Consider the following 15,458-nt stretch of genomic DNA (forward strand, 5'->3'; position numbering starts at 1 on the left):
TTATTCGAGTAATCGGAGAATTTTGTATTCAATTTATTTTTGTGTTCGAATAATTCGCATCATTTTTTTATTTGCGTAATTCGAATCATTTTAATATTTGAATAATTCGAAGAACTATTTATTCGAGGCATTTTTTTTATTGGAAGAATTCTTTATGAGTATAATTCTTCAGTCGAATAATTTCTTATTCGATAATTCGAGAAAGTAACATGGATGAGATAAATCGATAAACTATGAAAAAATACTTTATATTCTATCATTTTTATTCAAATCGATTATTTTTCTTACGAATTCTTGTATGAATCAATTCTTCCCCGAAAGGAATCTTAGTCGAATGTATACTTAATCGAATAAAATCTTAGTCGAATGTATACTTAATCGAATAAAATCTTAATCGAATGTATACTTAATCGAATAAAATCTTATTCGGATAAATTTTTATTCGTCCGAAGATTTATTTGTATTCAATTGAATATTTATTCGACAGCATCGTATACAAGGCCATCGAATTAAGCTGCGTACAAAGACTGTTCTGATTGATTGTGTTTCACTATAACAAGCATATATAATAAATAGTTTTAAGAAAACCGTTAAGACTATAAGTGAAACGAAATCGATTCAGTCAGAATTAGAGACAGAGATTTTCGTAACAGCCAGATTCGTATGCTTTTTGATTAAACCTAATGCGAATGTAAATTTCATTTATTAAACCCTTGCGGTACCATTTTCTTTACAATTACAATAATTAGATATTTTTCGATCGCAATAATTTCTAAGAAGAAGAAGTGAATATCGATGACAGAAGAATAGAATTTGATTTCGACTTAAAGGAACGAAACAACATTCATACGTTACAACTTGTTACTATAAATTTCCACCACAAGTCTAACTCATGAAAATATGGCAAGGGGTTAAAGATTTCATAAAGTTATAGTAGAAAATATTGTAGCATTTATCATTTAAAAATCCCACGAAACTCTATGGTAATACAAAACCAACACAGACCACGTAGGATAACAATAACAGCAATAGTATATTAATACCGTACAGCGGCTTCCTACTACTTATAACAGCTAATGAATAGAATAGCAACAACGGTGACAACTACGGTAGCAATAACGCCATCGACAGCGACTACACAACGATACATATTAAATAAATTGAATAAATTAATAAGTTTATTTAAATTAGAAAACTATAGACTATGAAATTATTAACAGAAAATTCCGCGAACTGGGAACACGACTACTCGAAAGCTCTCAAACTTCTTTGTTCTTCGAATTTTAGAACAACTCTGATCGCTTTTACAAAAGACGAAAACTGTCACCCGATTTCCATTGACAAAATGTTGTCATCGCAACGACGAACCACACCGCTCGTTCTCTTTGACGTCGCGTCTCTTGATCTTTATATATTACGTCTTAAAAGTTACATTATACTTTATTTTAACGCTCGCCTTACATACGATACTACATTATCTTACCATTTTCTCTCTCTTGCATACAGACACTCTCTCTCACTCTGTCTCATTCGTGCTCTTTCTTTCTTGATTTCCCTCTCCCTCACTCACGCTCCATTCTTCGGCCACGCAGGACTTCGAGGAACCTAAGCAATGATCTCAGGTCACTCGAAGCTGCCCAAACGCTCTGTAAACATCTGTCTCATTCGTTCCGCATTTTACGACGCTCACTCTCGACCATTTTGCCTTCCATACTCGAAAAAAGCCTACAATTTATATAGTAGAAAATTCGAGAATCGATTTCGGCCGATGATGGCCAAGAAAATAGTTGTCCGCGATCACACAGAATTCTGCTCCACATCCGTCACCGGCAAGATCCTCTCTCGAACTTTCCTCCATCGCGCGGAAATAAAACGAATCAATGTTCGACTAAAAGCGAGCCGGGTTTGCTTAGCGCGAACCGTTCCTCGTGCGAACCGCTTCGCAACAATATACGCGCCGCAATAATGCGCGGCAATTTTTCAATGAAGCGAGAGCGCTGGTTGCCGGGAACAATGCTCGATGCAATTAAAGTGCAACCGGGGCTCGCAGAATTCTCGATCCAGTCGCGTATCGACCGGCGAAAAGCTCGGGAAATTGTTCTTCGGGGGTGCCTTGGCTTGTGATTGTAACCGGACCGCGGTCGTTGTTTGTTCGCGGCACAGTGGCTCGTTTATATGACCGTCCGGGACAATTATCATAACCTCTAAGCTAATCAATTACCGACCACAATGATTCAATAATTTGTTCAAGGAAATACAAAGTGCCTCGATCTGCATACAAAAATTGTAGGTCTCCACGAAGAAAATTCTTGTTATCCCTACTTTTCATTAGATAAAAGCTTTTATGCAGATTATCAGTAACGTAAATTATTGTTAGATTTTTGCGTTAGTGTCTGAAAACGATCGCTTCGCATGTATGACTTCGATATCGGTTATGGTTACGTATAACCATATGACTTCGATATAATTACGTATTTTGTTAAATAATTAGGTACTTTTTGAGAAAAGGTTTTTATGATATGAAAATATACAGTCCGATAAATATGTGGCAATAAAAATCCCAGGATTTCAAGTAACTTTTCTTAAATTTTATTGAAAGCGTGGAGAAATAAATCAATTTTAATTATTTTATTTCGAGACTATTATATTGCATACAAATGTTAAAAAATTTCTAAAAATTAATTACAATTGTGTAACGCCCGGCCATCATTTTCTTTAACACGTTCGTCGCCCAGCGCAAATCACTTGAATTTCTTACCAGGCCCAAATTCGGTAGTTAGGATGCATAGGATAACGTTATATTTTATACATTAAATATCAATTAATCTATAAGAAATATAATAGTGTATGAATTCTTAATATTCTTATTTTGTATATGTTACATTTGCCGGAGCTTATTCCATTAAATTCCTGTGCTACAAATGGGATTTTCATAAATTAAATATATAAAATCTTGAATAAGAAGAGTTACGCTACCCATATTTGGGTGACGGAGCTCCCACAGAAGCATACCTGTCACCCAGATATGGGTGACGCGTCGACGAACGTGTTAAAGGTTAATTCGTGAAGCGACCTTTTGTTCCTAAGACAATGTAAATAATGTACGTTGCGAACCAACGTACTATTTGCTCGATGAACTTGCACGAAATTAATCTTATTCTCAACTTTTTCAACATTTTCCTGCTAGATATGATTGTTTAAACATTTCTTTGTTTTTATTAATTTGTCGATCGGTCGGCCGCGGTGCGCGCCGGTACCAATAATAAACACGATCCTCCGAGTCTCGGGCAGAGCCGGTGACTCGTTCCACGAAAATGCGAAGCGGACGAAGGCGCGGCTCTCGATAACGATAAGCCGACGCGGATAGCCGGCGATCAATTACGAATCCTCGTGGTCCGGATATCTGGAGTCGGTGCACGAAGGAAAACGTCGTCGTGACGAAAGGAAAAGAGAGATTCGTGGCCTGGTTTCTCGGGATCAGGGACGCCGCCGTCCTCGAGAGTAAACACTGTTGCTCGACTACCACCTTCTTCCTTATACTCCCCGGAGCGAGAGTTTCCTTTCATCTCGGTTCTACCGCGTCTTCTTTCCTCCTCGTCATAGGTTTCTACTCATCGTCGCTTTCAAAAGAGTCCTCTCTTCGAAAGCTGCCGTCGAACGGTGTCCGTGCTCGCTTCGCTGCCGCGATATTCGCTTTGTTATAGTAGTAGTCGCAGCTGCCCGTAATCGGCGAGGACGCCTAAAAGTTAAAGGTGGCCGTCGCCCGGATCGTTTCGAGTCGATATTCGGTTAGGATAATCGTTCGAATGAATTCCTTTTAATCGAATATTTTATTTAAATAGTGATTATTCATTGTAAATTATTGTATTCATTCGAATAATTCTTTACTCGAATGATTCATTGTTCGAGTGATTCTTTATTAGAAGGATCCTTCAGTTGTATAATTCTTGGATTCGAATAATTTCAATCATTTTTTACTCGAATGATTTTTTATTTATTTATTTTTCAAGTGATTCTTTAGTCGAGTATTTCGAGAATTTTAATGATTCATTGTTCGAATAATTCTCTATTTGAATGATTCCTTATTGAAATAACGTTTTATTCGAATCATTTTTTGTTCGAATTATTCTTGAATTCGAATAATTCTTCAACTTTATTAATTAGAATATTTCTTATTCAAATGATTCGTCATATGAATGATTTTTTCTGGAATGATTCTTTAGCCGAGCATTTCTAGAATTTTAATGATACCTTATTCGAATGATTCCTTATCGGAATAACATTTTATACGAATCATTTTTCACGCGAATGATCTCTCCTTCAAATGATTCTCAAATTCGAATAATTCTTTATTGAAATAGCTTTAATATTCGAAGCATTTCTTGTACGAATGATTGTTGAATTCGAATAATTCACTATTTGAATTGTTTTTTACGCGAATGGTCCCTTATTCAAATAATTCGCAAATTCAAGTTGTTATTAATGACTGATTATTTGATTAATTCCGTATACGAATGATTCGTTATTTGAATGATTTTTTACTCGAATGATCCTTCATTTAAATTATTCTTTATTGGTATAATTTGTTATTCATTCATCCGTTGTTCGAATGATTCTTGAATTCGTATAATTCTTGAATTTTAACGACTAATTATTAGTAAATAATCGAATAATTATGAAATTTTATTAATTCTTCATTTGAATTTTTTCAAACGATCCTTTATTCGAGTAATTTTCGATGAACAGTTGGAAGGTTAAAAAATAAACCGATCATCGAGGTGTTGAGCTTTAATCGAGCAGTCGATCTCCGATCAGAAAAAGAAAAGATGCTGCCAGTAAAGAAGGGGAGGGGAGGGGAGGGGGGGCTGAATATCGATCCCAACCGCGCCTCATTCACGGTCAAGACTCGTCGCCTATTTCCACGGAATCTCGCCTACTGGGAACAGATCTGTTTAGCGAGGGCGACGCGGCTGTGATTCGGTTACGTGGATGCGCGCGATACACGTATCCCGAGCGATTGCTTACGGCTTACGGAGCCGCGCTGGTTTCTATAAACACAGGTTCGTCGCAGCCGGGAGTCGGCGTCGTTGGTTCACCCACACTTCTGCGACGCTAATGAAAACAAGTAGGTAGTGGATGTCATTCCATGGCGCGGCAGTGATTCTCATTAATATTCGCGCGAGCCGTGTAATTAACCGGGAGACGGGGCACGCCTAATCGGCGGACGAATCCGTCGTTAAATTGCCATCGACGCGCGAGTACCTGCCAATTAACGGGAAACTCGTCGGCTACTAAGGACGGGGCCGGCCCGAGTATTATTAACCGGTAATACAGAGTTACGAAATAAATGTCGCGTCGCGTCTCGCTTCTCGGCATCGAGGCACGACCAATCCTATGCGTCAGACTATAAATCCGTTCTTCGCGCTCGATCTTACGCGCGTTCGCCTTCGGGATCCTAATTTTTTTCACCTCTTATCTGCCAGCTGATAAGGCGCGACGTTGCCATCGTCACCTTCGAAAACCGCTTATTCGATCGATTTTTGGAGCACGGTCGTTTCGATCATTCTTCCAATTGTTCCGAGCGTTCTGGTCTCGTTCAGATCATTTTTAAATTCGAGATCCCCAGATGACAATTTCTCGAGACAGCCTGAATTTATGCATATAAATAATCTCTTGTAAAATCATGTGATAAGAGCCGAAACTTATCGCACTGTTATTTGAGAAATTTTACAATCTCTATACGATTGAATTATTTGAATAAATAATGAATAATTACTCGAATCATTTTTACAATCTATTAGAATAATTGATAACGGACAATAGACAATTTTTATTCCGATAAATCAGTCTATTACAAGAATTCATTTGGACAATTATCTTAAACTAGTACTTATTCGAATGCAATCCACCAACGATTTGAATTATTAATTATTCGAACGACAATTTGAAGAGGTTGTTGGAAGAAAACTTAATTCAAAAGTCGATTCGAATAAATCCTTCGAACGGAAATTAATTCGATGAACGATGTGGTTAAATTCTTCAAATATAAAATTAAATTCGAATAATGTATCGAATACAATATTACTTCAATAATATATCGAATACAATGTTATTCGAACAATATGCCGAATACAATATTATTTCAATAATATGTAGAATAAAATGTTATTTGAATAATATACCGATTAAAATATTATTTCATAAAATTCTGCAATTAAAATATGACTGATTATTGGAATTAAATGGGCCAAACTCTGACAGAGAATCGCGAATCGAAAGTTCCCCGCAGATCGTGCATTTCGGTGTAATTTTTTCTGAAAGGTCACAGGGTTATGGTTTCGTCCAAGTCGTCGCTGGTTAAAGGATTCTTTTGAAGGGTTCGTAAGGTTAGAACGGTGCTCGATGGTCGCGCGCGTGGCTTTTTTGAGCGTCGCGCGAGCTAGCTGACTTGTCCGGTCTTGCGAATGGAATTCGCTGACGACAGGTTTCGCTGGAATCGCGCGATTACGCGCACGCCCCGAGATAAATCGGGGGACACCGCGAGCCTGTTGCCGCGGAATACCGAGCGGGGAACAAGCCGCGCCGCGCGACGCGCGAGTAATTGAAATTTGTCATCCTTGAGGGGTCTTTCGCGCAGACTCTATGGAACGGTTCGCTCGTTAGCGCGGATACCTAACCGCGAGCCGATGCCAGCGGCTTGGAAAAATTGTTTCTCGTCATTTCGGATCTACCATGGTACTCGATGCATCTCTTCGAACACTTTCACCAAAATTCTGACCCATAAAGAACATACAACGAAGAAACTCTATGAAAAGTCACATATAATTATTGTTTCTCCAGTGATGGAGTACCGGTTTGAAATTTTTCTAGAAAATTTAAATATACATAATAATAAATACTAATGGTGCTAGGTTGTTCGGTAAGTTCGTTTCGGATCTTTTATATGAATTCGTTAAGGGAACTTTGTGAAATGTGAAACAAACTTTCCGAACAACCTGATTAATTATTTTCACATGAACTGTATATTTGGCTGATGAGAAAGGCGTTTTTCATATTTCATACAGTTCTTTTCATTGAATTCATAGAAAAGATCTGTGACGAACTCTCAGAACGACCTAATACTAATAGAAATAATAATCAAATGATAATAGTAAGATTGAAAATGAAAATTATTTGGTTATAATATACATGATATGCATAATATATACTAGCTAAACATTCTAGCCTTTCATAACATAATAGTGGTGATATTTATTAATGACAATAGCGGAAAGGTTAATGTAGCTAACATAAGCGTTAGCCAAAAATAAAAATCTATTCATGGTATCAGTATACGCGTAATGACGAGGAATAAAATGTCGGTGGATTTTCGTAACAGATCATGGATATTATTAACATTGTTAATAATATAGCCTACCGTTTCTTTTGCAAACAATGCTTCTTTTTCTGATTTATATTCTTCCGTTCAATTATTAAAGTATTTATTTTTTACGAATCGATCCAAAATTCAATTCTTCAGTTATTTTTTGTTGTACAATAAGTGAACACCATACACGTTCTACAATAAATGGACGCATTAAACATTGTACAATAAATGAACGCATTAAACATTGTACAATAAATAAACACAAGAAATGTTGAACAATTAATAAACACACTCAACATTGCACAATAAAAGAACACAATAAGTAAACAACATAAATGTTGTATACTACAGGAACAAACATAAACGTTGCATAATAAACGAATACGATAAATGTTGATCTTGCTACATCGGCAAATGATCAAGGACATCCAACATCCAATAACGAAGTTGTTTGTCAATATTTCGCCAATTGATTGTTTCAAGCACAATAAAAATATTATATGGACCATTTATTTAGAAAGTGCATATTTTGTAGTTTCGAGAAACTTAAAGGTTAGCCAATTCATAAATATAAATAGATGCCTACACAATTTTTGTAATTCGTCAAGGTACACTGATTATCAATTATTAATATTAATATTAGTATTAATACGTTGACGCCGGCGCCGATATTCACGATTTTCTCTGTGAGTCGGCGCCCGAAATTTACAAAAATTAAATAATTATGTTAAGTTTATAATATTGAATTTCTATGTTTTTACTATTGAATATCTGTTTATAATGTTCAGATAAAATAACATAAACCTATTTTGTAGTATCTATTTTGTGAAATGCAAGCAAAATAAACAAATGTACTACGCAGCCCATGGGTCTGACACGTGTGACCCACCGGTGGTGCACGCCGGCGTCAACGTGTTAATAATAATTGAATATTAACTATTAACTCTTAATATTAACAATTATTGAATACTAACCATTAACTATTAATATTAACAACTATTGAATATTAACTAGTTATAAATAAAAAGTTCACGCTAAATGAATCACAAATTAATCTCATTTCTTAAAAAAGTGTCCTTACACGACTTTCAAAACAAACGCTCCATATACTTCAACATAATTGTAATAAGATAATAAATGTTTTTACTTAGACCATTAGTCTCCGAGTAAAACTGGGTCGAACATACTCCAGATACATGACGACACATAAACTAAAATGTCGTCGATTATGCTTCCGCCTTATCGCAGCAGCGATTGACGATTACCCTAACAGAAACACCGCGGAAAATCTCGTTCGACAAGGGATTTAAGAAAATGACCTCAGCCAGTTAGACAATGGTTTGCGCGTGGCGTTTCGAGTAGGCGTGGCCACCGCGCTCCTCCACCTCCGCGTGTAGACCCGGCGAATAATTTTCGGATTTTTCGGCCGGCAAATATATTCGCAGTAAAAGCACGCAGGTACAGTAATTGCGGCGATAAATAGGGCCGCGACGGACGCAATGGGACAAATAATCGGTCGGTTCTCGGGGCGTATCGCGAAGGACGGCACGCTACCGCTCCTCCCCTCCCCGATCCTCTCTCTTTCCCTTCGGGAGAGGTCTGTTTTTCTCTCTATCCGAGAGGGGCGAGAATGCTAGAAGGAGAGAGTGATCTCGCAAATCAGTAGAAGGCGGCATCGACCTCGGCCGGCTGCGTCTTCCTCGCGCCGCCGGCTCTCTCTCTCCTCTCTTCTTTCTCTCTCTCCTTCTCTTCGCCTCTCCGCTTGTTCCTCCCGCGGAATCCTTTCTTCGGTGTGTGCATTGTGCGGATATTATCGGCGCTGGCTGCTTTTACCGTGACTGTGGGCGCATACGAGTCGGGAGATGCCACGGGACGAGGAAAAAAGTCAAGAAACGATCGGTATTCTCTGCTCTTCTCTCACTCTCTCTCACTCTTTTTCTTTCTATTTCTCTTCCTCTTCGGCTCTGTCTCATTCTTTCTCCCAGTTCTTTCCCGCAAGTGCAGTCTCTACCTCCCTTCTTCCGTGCATTTTCGAAAATAGTCTATCCTAAAAATATGCGACAACGGCGAGCAGGCGTCGCGGAACGTTCCATCGCGACGCGTTCGATCCGCGTCCGACGTTCGCGGATCGAGCATCGGGAGGTTTTAATAACTATTCTATAAATGTCCTATCCTGTCCGAAGCCATAATTACGACGACATCTCACTTAGGTCGATACCGCTTGATCAACGGCGTATCATTGCGGACCTAAGGGAGCCAATTACTGTGTCCTCTTTACAACCTTCGCGAGTTTTTCCCACTAAGCACAATTTTAACAGGCTTTCCTCTGTTCTTCTATCCACCGATATGGAATTCATATCGGATTGCAAGCGAATACAGTTTGCAAAATATTTTTAACAATATGAAACATACAAATGCATTCCACATGTTAACCCTACATAATAACGATATAATGTTTGCGCTATAATAACGAGTCAGACTTGTGATGAAGATTCCACGTGAGACTACTAAATATGAATATTATTAATTTCTTCTAAATTAAAAAACAAATTTAATTTTTCTATTATTAAAGCCTAGAAACGGAAGTAAATGAAGACAATACAAGGAACAAAAAAATAAAAATTTTGGATGACTTATTCGATTAATTCATAATTAAAAATGTAAATTTTGAATAACTTATTCGATTAATTCGTATAAACGGAACCTCTTTCTTCTTTATAATTATATACATTCATATTGGTCGAGGAATTTCTTATCATTCATTTAAATAACATATGTATGAAATACAGCTTTTTTAGGTTATGTTCTACCATGTGGACAAATATCTTTTTTGAGGAGCCACAGTAATTACAAACTTATTATCTGCAATCCCATATGTTGGTTCTATATTGATAGAATGAATCTAAGGAGGATTTTCAATTAATAATGCTGCGTTAAATCGATTCTATACTTTACACTTTATTTTCACCTTTATTATTTTAGTTCTAGTAATTATTCATCTTTTTTTTTCTTCACCCATCTGATTCAAATAATCCTTTAGAACCATTAAATAAATATTTTTTAACCTCATTCAATCCTTATCTCTTAATTAAAGATCTCTTTCGATTATTTTTTATTATTCTACTGTTTATTTTTATTATCATAAAATATCCATATATTTTTTCCGACCACGATAATTTTATCTTAGCTATTATTTTCTCTTTGCTTATAAAATTTTATGTATTGTTTCAATCAAATTCGGTGGGATAGTTGCCTTATTTATATCAATTATTATTTTTATATTGGTTTTATTAAGGAAAATATTAGGACAAATAAATGCTAATTAACGTAGCTCAAATTCAAGCAACATGAAAGGTGTCGTAGTGCAAGAGATCAAGTATGTTGCATTATATTACGTTAAATAAAGTGAAATAAATAGCTGTAGATCACAGTTTTTAAGAAATGAAAAGTTGCATAAAGACTTTAGAAATTTAAATGATATTTCTTAAGGATCTATAGGTCGATTTCAAGGTTTTTTTATCGTTGGTAGAAATTTCCCCATGCCAGAAATATCAAAACTTCTTTTAAGATTTCACTTCTTCTTCTGGAGTCAGTTACTGTGTGTCGATGATCTACGAAAATCAGTTACCGTGTTTCAATTACGTTTTCTGCAACGAAGGGTCCGCCTCGTTTACGCAGCAAATAAATTCAATTAAAATTAAAAACTCATCGACGACCGCGTGCTTCGTTAATTGGATTTATTGGATCCGGAATGTGCCCGTATAAATACATACTTATGGAATTACATGGAACCAAAAATAGTCGACAATTACTCGAATAATTTAACAATCTGTGTTCGAATAATTCGTTTGAATAAAAAACAAAGAATTATATAGTTACACTGCAGTAGAAGCGAAAATGAATTATAAAAATTAACTTCGAAGAAATTAATCGATAAACTATGAAAAGATACCATATTTTATAAATTTTTATTGTTATTCTTATTCGAATTCTTATTCGAACGACAAATAATTTTTTCTTGAATTATTATTCGCATAAAAGCTGGTTCGAATACATTTTTATTTAGTTATAGTTTAATGTCCAATAGAGTTTCATTTGTTAATCCCGATCTTGCATCTGTTATCAATATACAGGGTGTCTCAGCTAAAGGAAGCCACCTAAGTATCTCCTTTATTGTTAATGGTAAAAAATAGATTTAAATTATAATTTCAATGGTATCGAAGTCGAATGGAATACTATAAAAGAAAAATTTTTTTATCCGATTATGTCTTTATAGTTTCTTCGAAGTCATCGCTACTTTTTATCAGAAAAACTTACATTTTTTATTCCATCTTTTAGCGCCTGAAAAAATACACATAATATGCCAAAACAACTCTACAACCAAGAACATTGCAAACGATTCCTAGTTTATTACGTATAAAATACGCGTAAAACTTTGCTGATTTCTCTGGTTAGTGACACTGAAAGACTGACTCGGCAAACTGAAATTTGTTCTGACCCTACCCTGGTCTCACATTGAAAATTTACATTATATGGAAGATAAGAGTTCATTTCTAAAAGCCAGAGAAACCTTGAGCAATATTCGTAACAAACTCTAAATAGTCTAGCCGAGATGAGTATAGCCAACCTAAGTGGCGCGCCGCAAACAAACATAATCGGTCTTGCGGATTGCACACGCGGCCTTAAAGCAACGTCCGCATAAAACGTCCCGTTAGTTAACCGTCGAACGTCCGCGTCAATTAATTAGCAGATACTAAGCGCAGCTAACAGAGCCCGGATGATCGAGGCTCGGAATCGGATCGCCGGATCCTTACTCCGCCAGTCTAACGGCGGCGATATCCATCTTCGAAACGAGCCGCGGCATTAACAACTCGGATGTCGCGTGCAGATATTGCGGGAGGATCAGTCGGGCCTGGGTGGACGCGCAACGGGACGCGCCGCGGCGGATGGCCAAGAGAGCAACGTTTCTAATTAAATGTCCGGACACGGGTATCATAAAGGCGATTCGTGTGAGCGACATCACCCGCGCAATTGATGGTCGTCCGGCGGACATTCTTTGCATAGTGGAGGCCGCGTGTCGCGTTTCAATTAATACGGACGCTGCACTAGTGGCAATTTTCTGGACAAACGATCCGACTGCGCGAGCCTGTCTCTCGCTGTGTCTCGGCTGCTTAGCTGTTTAGTATACCGATTCATCGGGCAGCGCCCGTTCCCGATGACCTCTCCCTTCGCGGACGAGTTTTCCGTATCCGCTGATAATTGAGGCGACGCGAGCTCTATGGACGGCCCTGGTCATTATGCCGTTCGCGCATCGAAGGTGTTGTCAAGTTGCGGATAGAGTTCACGGTTTCTCGATATTTATGTGCGGTATCGAGAAGAAAAGCGAGACTACTCGCTTGTTAAACCACTGTGTCGCTCTCTTCAAATTGTGTACTCTAGTGGGCGTGACTTTGTGGCCATTGACTCTGCAGGGACTTGTCGGTGTCTCATAGAGACAATCGTTCGTGCTTGACTATGCATTTCTCTCGAGAATGATGTTTCTAGATGGATGATGTAAGAGGAGGAAATAAAAGACGGAACACCTTACATTCCTGATGCGAAACACAGTTTGTGGGCGGGGTTTCGCGGCCCTTGGCTTACAGTAGCTTACAGAGACAATCGTTTGCATTCGACTATGCGTTTCTTTCGAAAATGATATTTCGAGATGGTTGATGTAAGAGAAGGAAATCAAAGACAGAACACCTTGCTTTTCAGATGTGGAACATTGTTTATGGGCGGGGTCTCGTGACCCTTGGCTTCAACAGTGGCTTATAGATACAATCGCTGATGTTCGACAATGCATTTCTTTCGAGAATAATGTTTCTGAACGCAGGATGTAGACGAAGTAATTAGAAGACGAGATACCTAGTCCACATCTGATGTAGTGCACTGTCTGTGGGCGTGGTCTCATGGCTCTTGCAGTAGCTAGAACATTATCTTCTAGAGTTACTTGTAGATGCTCGACTCTATATTCCTTTGGAGAGTGATGTTCGTGCACGAATGATGTTACAGAAAATAGTGTAGGGTTGTTCAGAAAGTAATTGTAAAGTCAACTATAAGTGGGCGTGGTTTCGTAGCCCCCAGTTCTAACGGAGCCGATGTCCAGCAGCATCAAACACCTCGAACATTGCTCTACTTCATCAGACTCTATGTATTTACTATATCTATATCTATATTTACCACTTACTACTGTCAATATTGTTACTGTTATTAGCATCACTATTATTCTAATTATTATTGTTATTACACACTCGAACTTGTTTACTCGCCATTATTGCACTATTTTCAACAAAGTGTTCCTTTTACACAAAAGATGAACTAAATAACTGGATACTAGAATATTTAACACTAAACATACTAGACAATAGAATCGACTGTCTAAGCATTGCTTTAAAAACCTGACAAGAGCCGATTTATCTAGATAAGTAGCTTTGCAGTACAATGATACAACTTATTCAATAAATTTCCGCGGATGTGTCTTTATAATTTGTGTAATTGTAAAATGAGAAACGGGTTATTCAACCGCGGTAGATTTAATGTCAATTGTGACCTCGTGGAGCAGTAGATCAAGGTCAGAACGAAGGCGTCGGATCAGAAGAAAACCGTCCTGCTGGCGTACAGCCTCCCGGAGCAATTTTCTGGGAACGATAAGCAACGCGGGTGAGTCGGCGGAGCCGATTCTGTTGAGAGTCACTGTCGGATTTGTAATAAGTGCATGCGGAGCGGTACAGATGCGTCGCTCGTACTGGTCCCGTTTGCGCGGCCGCTCGCTCGCGCGCGCGTTCGCCTCGCCTCGCCTCGCCTCGCCTCGCGTTGCGTCGAATCCCGGCGTACGTACCACCGTGAAACCATGATGACGCAACGACGAAGTGTTCGTGGATGTTGGGAGAGCGCGGGCGACGTGTCACGAATGTGCCTGTGTAAAAGCTCCGCTGCCAGCTGCACGGTAGTCACCGCGTTAGGTCGCGCTCGCGACCATGTCGGAGCTGCGTTATATTTTTACTCGTCGGTGAAAGTTCGTTGCGACGTCTCTACGTCGCTCCAGGAATGTCGAGAAATGCTCGATTGATTGTTAAAAAATTATTTGGTCAGGTTATGTCATCAGGGTGTATCAACAGAGATTGGGATGACCGGCGGAATTTAGGGTTACCGTTAGAAATTGGGTCTGTCGGTGGAGTCAGAGATATCGTAAGCAATTAGGACTATCATTGGACATTGGGGTTACTACCAGAAATTGGGATCATTGTTAGATTTAGGGTTACCATGAAGACCATCGGTCGCATTTAGGACTACTATAAGAAATCAGGGCTATTACCAGAACTGTGAAATTTCGATAGATGTATATCGCTTTAGGGTTAACGATTTTATGCTTTTTCTAAGAAAACTGTGAATGAAGTTACGGCTTGACAATTAAAGTAGTTTGCCAAAGGAAGTCTTTTATCGATTGAAACAAGAAGTGCGTTTGCTGAATATGAATTATAAATCTATGATTTACATCTTCTGAACAGAAGTGTAGGAACAGAGTTTTTTGTTTACTTATCGTCCTATGGGTGGGTTATAGACCTATATTATACTATCATAAAAAACGGGTAGTGAAGTACAAGTTTACAATAAAATGTTAGCATATAGATTAGATCACATTGGTGATTTCTGTTACAATTTCTGCACAAAGCGATTATGGACTTTTCGTTAGAAAACACGCCGAAGATGTGTACGAAGAGATGCGCGCCACCTTGTTTAGAAAATGCATCAGATTATATAAAATATAAATGCTATAGATTAGAGAAACTATTTCGGATTTCAAGTTAGAGAAGACTCCGACTGCAAACGGTTATTTCATTAGCATTCCTTACCCTACGACTCCTTTCACGCTATGTTGATTAGCTCTTATTTGTTCTTAATATTTTCCATAATAGGACCAACTTTTTGTTTCTTTTATTGTTTTTATTTACTTTCGTTTCTAGATTTCTATAACAGGAAAATTAAATTTTATTTCGATTTAGAAGAATGTCCCTAATACATATTTGTATATTATAGGAAATAATCGATTGTT

The 15,458-nt window shown here is 38.0% G+C and overlaps 1 protein-coding gene and 1 pseudogene across 3 annotated transcripts in view; both read left to right on the forward strand.

The window, feature by feature from the left end:
- Positions 1-15,458, forward strand: part of Mam (neurogenic protein mastermind) — a 429,033-nt gene that overhangs the window by 205,906 nt on the left and 207,669 nt on the right. The window lies entirely within an intron of this gene.
- LOC144478220 (cytochrome b pseudogene) lies at positions 10,021-10,692 on the forward strand (annotated as a pseudogene).

The sequence above is a fragment of the Augochlora pura genome, chromosome 2 (genome assembly GCF_028453695.1).
Source record: "Augochlora pura isolate Apur16 chromosome 2, APUR_v2.2.1, whole genome shotgun sequence".
Classification (NCBI taxonomy): domain Eukaryota; kingdom Metazoa; phylum Arthropoda; class Insecta; order Hymenoptera; family Halictidae; genus Augochlora; species Augochlora pura.